Source organism: Phoenix dactylifera, unplaced genomic scaffold (genome assembly GCF_009389715.1).
Source record: "Phoenix dactylifera cultivar Barhee BC4 unplaced genomic scaffold, palm_55x_up_171113_PBpolish2nd_filt_p 000385F, whole genome shotgun sequence".
NCBI lineage: Eukaryota > Viridiplantae > Streptophyta > Magnoliopsida > Arecales > Arecaceae > Phoenix > Phoenix dactylifera.
In genome coordinates, this window is record NW_024067832.1 from 195,944 (window position 1) to 203,610 (window position 7,667).

General features: G+C 43.0%; 1 non-coding gene across 1 annotated transcript; it reads right to left on the minus strand.

Annotated features, from left to right (window-relative positions):
• Nucleotides 1-297: 297 nt before the first annotated feature.
• Nucleotides 298-403, minus strand: LOC120105868. The gene has a single exon (XR_005508131.1). It is a non-coding gene; the product is annotated as a small nucleolar RNA R71 (small nucleolar RNA).
• Between the last annotated feature and the right edge of the window lie 7,264 nt (nt 404-7,667).

The window sequence follows — 7,667 nt, forward strand, 5'->3', positions numbered from 1 at the left end:
CTGAGGTAGCAGCTGTACAATATGAAATAAAGTCTAGTGTGATCCAAATGCTTCCATCTTTTTATGGGCTCACCAATGAAGACCCATATAAACACCTAGATGAATTCCTTGAGATTTGCACCACTGTCAAGATTCAAAATTTCACTGATGATGCTTTAAAACTTAGATTATTCCCCTTCTCCCTTAAAGATAGAGCTAAGCAATGGCTGAATTCTTTAGAGGCCAATTCGATTCATTCCTGGGGTCAAATGCAACAGGAATTTCTTAAAAAATACTTTCCCATAGGAAGAACGAACCAGTTTAGACGTGCCATTACAAGCTTCTCCCAAACCGAGGGAGAAGAATTTCATGAAACTTGGGAGAGATTTCGTGACCTAATCCATAAATGCCCACATCATCAAATACCTAAGTGGCAGCTAGTGCAATGCTTCTATGACGGATTGACTGAACGAAACCGTCAGATGATTGATGCCGCATGTGGGGGGACATTCATGCTTCAAAATGAGCATGAAGCATGGAAATTATTTGAAAATCTAAATGAAAACTCCCTCCACCATGCTTCATGTTCTCGTCAAGCACCCCCGAGTTCTCAAAGAAAAGGGACCATTTGTGAAATAAGTCATTCTATGGACCTGTCTAGCAAGGTAGATGCATTGTCCCATAAGATTGACCAACTGATGATAGGTGGGCATTACATAAACTCTTCCCAAGCACAAGTGTGTACTATTTGTTCTAGCCCATCCCACCCTATTCATGAGTGCCCTTCAGCGCCCCAATTCTCCGAACTCGTGCAAGAACACATCAATGCTGCTCAAACACTGCCTAGACTGGGTAATGACCCATTTTCCAACACATATAACCCGGAATGGCGAAATCATCCAAACTTTTCTTGGAAGCAGCAAGCTTCGAATACTGCCCAACCTTATTCCCAAAACTTTCCAAACCCTCAGAATTTTCAAACCCCACAAAATATTCATCCCTACCGTCCCTCGATTCAATTTCAACACACTCCTCCTCCACCCCAAAGAAACACAGCCTTTCAGGAGAAAGTATTGAACGCCCTTCAAGGTTTGGAGGCAAACACACAACTATTGCACTCTCACACGCAATCAATTGCTAAGCTAGAATCCCAAATGGGTCAACTAGCTAATGCATTAAACAAGCGAGAGGAAGGTAAGCTTCCAAGTCAACCAATGAGTAATCCTAGGGGACAATACGTGGCTCAAGAAACTCGACTAAATCATGAGCAAGCCAATGCTTTGACTACCCTAAGGAGTGGACGTATAATAGATAATAAGGTTGGGGAGGGTAACAATAAGGAAGGAGAGAAAGAAGAGAAGAATGTATCACATGAAAACCCAAAAACTTCTTCAGCTAGTCCACCATCTGCCACAACCCACATTCCAAAGGCTCCATTCCCTGAAGCACTTAATGCACCCTCTCCCTTTGGCAAGAAGGGAACTTCATTAGAAGAGATGATGGAGGTCTTCAAACAAGTTAAAATCAACCTCCCACTCCTTGATGCCATCAAACAAGTTCCCTCCTATGCCAAATTTCTCAAAGACCTTTGTACACAAAAGCGAAAATCTAGGATACATGTGCCTAAAAAGATCTTTCTAACTGAGCAAGTGAGTTCTATTCTCCAACACAACACCCCTCCAAAATTCAAAGGTCCTGGTGCTCCCACCATCTCCTGTGTCTTAGGAAATAATTTCATTGATCGAGCACTCTTAGATCTAGGGGCAAGTGTCAACCTTTTACCTTATTCAGTTTATGAGAAACTTGGTTTAGGTGAGTTAAAACCAACCTCGGTATCCCTTCAATTGGCTGATCGATCTGTAAAAACACCACGTGGGATAATTGAAGATGTTCTTGTCAAGGTAGATAAATTCTATTTTTCAGTAGATTTCATTGTCCTTGATATGGAACATGAGCCCAATCCTAATAAACAAATCCCCGTGATCCTTGGGCGGCCCTTTTTAGCAACAGCCAATGCATGCATCAATTGTAGAACAGGGGTAATGAACATATCATTTGGGAATATGAAGGTAAAATTAAATGTGTTCAATGCGGCCGACCAACCCGCAAAGGAAATTGAGTGTTTTATGATAGACAAAATAGATGACCTCATAGAAGGAGATGCAAAAACTATTTCACTATGTCTGGCTGAAGACAATAAACTTAGCGCTTGTTGGGAGGCAACCCAATTCTCTTAGATTATTTCTTAACATTGAGGATAATGTTAGGTTTAGGTTTGGGGGTATTCATCTTGATTTTCATCCCAAAAAAAAAAAATAAAAATAATAATAATAATAATAAATCATTTTTTTAAAAAAAGAAAAAAAATAAAAAATAAAAATATTTTTTTTAAAAAAAATGTGTTTATTTTCATTTTTTATAAAATAATAATAAAAAAAGTTATTAAAAAAAAGGTTTTTGTTAAAAAAAACCCTAATTTATATACATTTATGCGAGAATGATAAACACACAAGGTATATAAAATCTAAAAAGCCCAATGACTAGTGGGAAGTAATACAAATTTAAGTTCTTTTTATTAAGTCTCTCTTAGGGAGTTGTAAGCTAATTAATACTTTGGAATTTCACTACACACTGGCCGATTCTTCTAAGGTCTAGGCTCGACATTATGTTGAGAGTATGGTAGCAACCTTGGATCCTGATGAATCATACTTATCTAATCCAAAAAAAAAAAATCAATAAAAATAGATTTAGTCAGGAACATCGAAAAGGGCTACCTATTGTCAAAGATCAAGTGGGCTTGTGATGAGGACTCCGAGCATAAGTCCGTAGAGGAGTCTTGATGCCCGACACCTTATGCCAACTGGTGTGAGAGTTGTCGACTGATTGCTCGTTACACGGAGAAATCACCACAAGAGTAAAAGTACACAATTTATATATCTTTCTTTAAAAAAAAAGAAAAAAAAAAGAAAAAAAATGTTGTATTGACCGAAAAGACAATAGTGTGAAAGCCGTCGTTGTAAAAATTCGAGTAAACTGGAATATTACAGATAAAGCCCGTGAGGTACTAAAGTAAACATCCACAACTCTCGAAATCCTGCAGATAAGATGATTTTGAATCAGTGAGTAGGTCTTTTCGACCAATCCTTGGAAACTACTAGTATTAACAATATTTTGGAGATCCGAACCCTTAGCTTGTGAACGGTCCAGATTTCACCGAGCACTCCAGTATAAATAAGTCTTACAACTCCCTAACGGAAACTTAATGACTTCAACTTGAATTGTATTTTGACCTAGAATTTGGGCTGACTTAGTAAATAAAACCGTGTGTGTTTTGAAATTCTTATCATTTATGTATCTTAAATTAGATTTTAATATAAAAAAAAGTTTTTGAAATTCTTTACTAGTATGCATTTGGAATTTGATTTTCACTTTATAGATCAATCGACTAAATAATAATAATAATAATAATAATAATAATAATAATAAATGATTTATTTTAATATTGAAGTTTGTGGGTATCTTCACTGGAAACCCTCACGAGACTATAACTCGTCCATTAGGGTAACCTAGGGGTTTAAAGCCTTGTTGCATATGGTAAATGCAATCGCGATGCCTGCGAAAGTGAGTTAGAATTTTTTTTTTCTAGTTTTATTTTGCTCGAGGACTAGCAAAATGTAGGTTTGGGGGTGTGATAAGTGCTGATTAATCTATAATTTAATATTCTTTTTCCAGCACTTATCAATGTTCTTAAACGGATAACTACTTGTTTTACCATGAAATTGAATAAACAATGAAATAAATTTAAATTAGGGTAAGAGGTAAATAATACTTTTCTTAGACAGACTCTGAATTTGTCTCTCTTCTGGTTGAGATCTTTCATAAAAACATATAAGGAGGAGATTGTGTTGACCCGAATTATTAACCTGATGGAATTGCAATCAAGCTAAGGGTATAATTCAATGGGCTTTGGTCCTGGTTAGATTGAAAGTTATAATTATATGGAAAAATATTTGATTAACCCTTGTTATTAAGTCACAGTCCTGCTTTTAGCCTTGTTGAGTCCGGTCTGAAGTTGAATTAAATTTAAACAACATTGGGCTCGAGAGTAAGTTCACGCAAATCAACGATCATGACTCACCTCAAACCCAAAGTCAATTCCCAACCAATTCCTTACCTGCCTTCATATAAAATTTATAATTTTAAAACAAAAAAAATAATAATAATAATAATTGAATATCCATGATTCACTGTTCATATGAACAGTGTCCCGTGAAAACACTGTTCATATGAACAGTGTTACAAAAAAAATAATAAAACTAATCCCACTGTTCATCTTCTTCCTCCCTCCTTGCATCAGGGCCGTCCACCTTCCTCCCGTTGATCCCGCCTCACAGAGAGACCCCAAGCCCATCCCGCAGCATCCCTGCTCCAATCTGTAATCCCGTGATCACGCCTCCTCCACGATTCCTCCCAGCTTCCAGCCGGATCAGCCTCCGACGCCGCGTCCGAGCTTCAACTTTCCAGCGATCTCCCAGCACCCGATCAAGCCGTGAAGCCCTCAGCCGTTCCGTGCATTCATTCTTCCCCCTTCCGGATCTGCAGCTCCTCCGCCTCCACGCGCGCCTCCTTCCTTCCACGATCGATCCCGTTACTGCAGCCTCCGCGTCCGGACAGACCGCGACCCCACGTTCCGCCTCCAAGCCGGCACCGCATCCGTGAATGGCGTCCTCCCGTGATCGACTCCTCCCAGCGCCCGGATCCACGTCTCCTCTTCCAAAGCTTCCGGATTAGCACTCCATCCTAGCTGCTCGTGAAGCGCCTCCTTCCTTCCGCAAGCGATCCATCCCACCATCCGTGCATTCCTCCCAACGATCAAGCCATGATCCTGTTTTCCGAGAAGAAGAAAATCAAGCGCCCATTGATCCCGCGACCGTTTTGATCCTTCGCCGGCTTCAAGGCTTTGGCAAGCTATATAAATGGGAGGACGGCAGAGGAGAGGGGGAGAGCTCGGTTGAGAAGAAAGAAACAGGGGTCTCCCCTGTTTCGGTGAAGAAAAGAAGCCACCAGCCGAGAGAAAAGAGAGAAAAAAAAAATTATAAAAAAAGAGAAAGGAGGGAGGAAAGAGAAGAGTTTGTGACATTTTGGGAAGAATGAGAGGTGAAGGCTTTCATTTGAAGATGGAAGGACATCCGGCCACCATGCGCGGCTGAACACCTAGTCTAGGGCTGGATGAAGCCCTAGCAATGTAACAGGGCATTGTAGTTCTTACTCTTTTAGTCTTTTTGGAGTTTGTTTAAATTCTCATTCTCAATGAAAAATTATTTTATGATGTTTAAACCTTGAGCATGCCATTTACTATTCATGTTTGCTAAAGTAGTCTAAGATGATCCATGCCTAGGAAGATGAGATGTGCTACACCCTAGATTAGCATACTTAGGTAGACACTTCATGCTATACCGAAGATGGATCTTCCTAAAACTCTTTATGTTTTTATTTTATAAGGCTTGTAGCCAAAATTGCATGCCTCTCCAAAAGATAAGATTAAGAACACAATCCTTGATGCAATGCTATGTGGTGGATTCCAAACCCTAGATCTATTTACTTTGATAAAATTTCAATCCGTACTCATAGTTTGATTTAGTTAAATCAAGTTAGCAAATCCTTCTTTTTGATTTATTTTTAAAAGAAAAATAACTTATTCTTCAATCCCTGTGGACCGACACCCGTAATCACTATCCTACAAGATACGTGCTATTGCGTGGTTTATTTTCAAAATTGAAAGAACCGATCACCCATGTACACTGGAAGAGCATGTGGTCCACCGACTCCTCAGCTCCACACGTCCCGCACTCTGCCGGGACCTCCAGCCACACCTGTTCAGCACTGCTCTCGTCGGAAGGCGGTCCCAGAATACCTTCCATAGGAAGAGAACTGCCCTCGGGTGGAGTCCGGACCTCCAGATCCAAGTGCAGTCTGGCCCCGGCTCGTGCTCCGGCTGAATAACACGAGAGAGATCTCCTAGCCTAACACTGGCCCGGCTCGAAGTGCCCCACACCCTGACATCTGGCCCGCCACATCCTGGTAATGGAAGGGACCGAATCCTCGCAGCTAGGTGTACCCCGAACAACAGCCTGAGACTGGCCTCATCCCACTCTGCCCCTCCTGGTGCTAGGAGGTCACACACCCGTAGCCCCTCCACTGCCTCTGTATCAACCATAGTCGGCCAACAGCTCAGGAGGAGGGAATCCACCCATGAATCGCTGGTCACGTCAATACTCCGACCATCGCCAATCAAACACCTTGTGTGTGCCGATACTGGCGGCAGGTACCTTCTGATCTCGCGTCACATGAAAAAGACTCGATGACCTCTCCATGCCGCTCCTGAAGCCCCTCGACCATATCTGGCTGCCATCACCTGACTCCAGAGGCCATGTGGCTCTAACATGATCCAAGCCGCGTGTCGAGCAATGAACGTCTCGCGCCTCTCTATGAGGGACTACACCCCTAGACCACCCTCACTAGTAGGAAGGCAAAACTGCTCCCAAGCCACTAGGTGCACTCCGTGACCTCCACCGTATGACCCCCACAAGAAGCTCCAAAGAAGGCGCTCGATCCTTAACAGGATCATCCTCGGAACCACTGTGTTGGCCATAAGATATACCAGTATGGATCCCAACACCACTCTGACCAATGTCACTCTCACCATCATGGATAAGGAGGACGCCCTCCATCCCTCCAATCTGCTCTGGACCCGCTTCACCAAGCCCGAGCACTCTGCCATCCATAGCCTCCGGCCAGTGATAGGGATGCCTAGGTAAGTAAGCGTCCCCTTCTGCTCCGGTATCTGCAATATCCCTCTGATCTCCTATCTGACTCTGCTCTCCATGCTGGGGCTGAAAGAAATGGCAGACTTAAGCAAATTCACTCTCTGGCCGACACCGTGCAGTAGTCCGTCACCACCCTGCGAAGGACCCGAGCCTCTGGAATCCGTGCCCGGGTCAGAAGAAGACAATCATCAGCAAAAAAGTAAGTGGAAGATAGGTCGAGCCCCTGGTGCTGGGACATAGGCCTCCAGCTTCCGGCTGGCGCACACTCTCTGCAAAGCCCAAGATAAAATATCAGCACAGATAATAAACAAGTAAGAGGATAAGGGACATCCCTGCCGTAACCCTATGGTGGACTCGAAGAAAGATGATGGTGTGCCGTTGACCAAGATAGAAAACTTTGGTCCCCGGACACACCTCATAACCCAACCAATCCACTGCCTGTAGAAGCCGTACGCCTCCAACGCCCGCTGGAGAAAACTCCACCTGATCTTGTCGTAAGTCCGCTAAATATCCAGCTTGACTGCCATTAGGCTATGCCACTTCGATGCTCGCCGAAGATCCCACATCATTTTCTGGATCAACATAACATTGTAGGAAATATTTCTGCCGGCCACAACGGCCCCCTGCTTCTGGCTGATGATACTAGGCAAAAGGGGCTTCATCCTGCCCACCATAATTCTTGCCACAACCTTGTATAAGGTTGTGCACAAGCTAATGGGCCTAAAGTGACAAGGCTCAGCCGCGTCCTGACGTTTAGGTATAAGCATGATGAAGGTAGCCTTCCAATCCTCAGGCATCACTGCCTGGGTAAAAAAACACTGAATAGTCTCCACCACCGCTGGTCGGATAATACCCCAATAC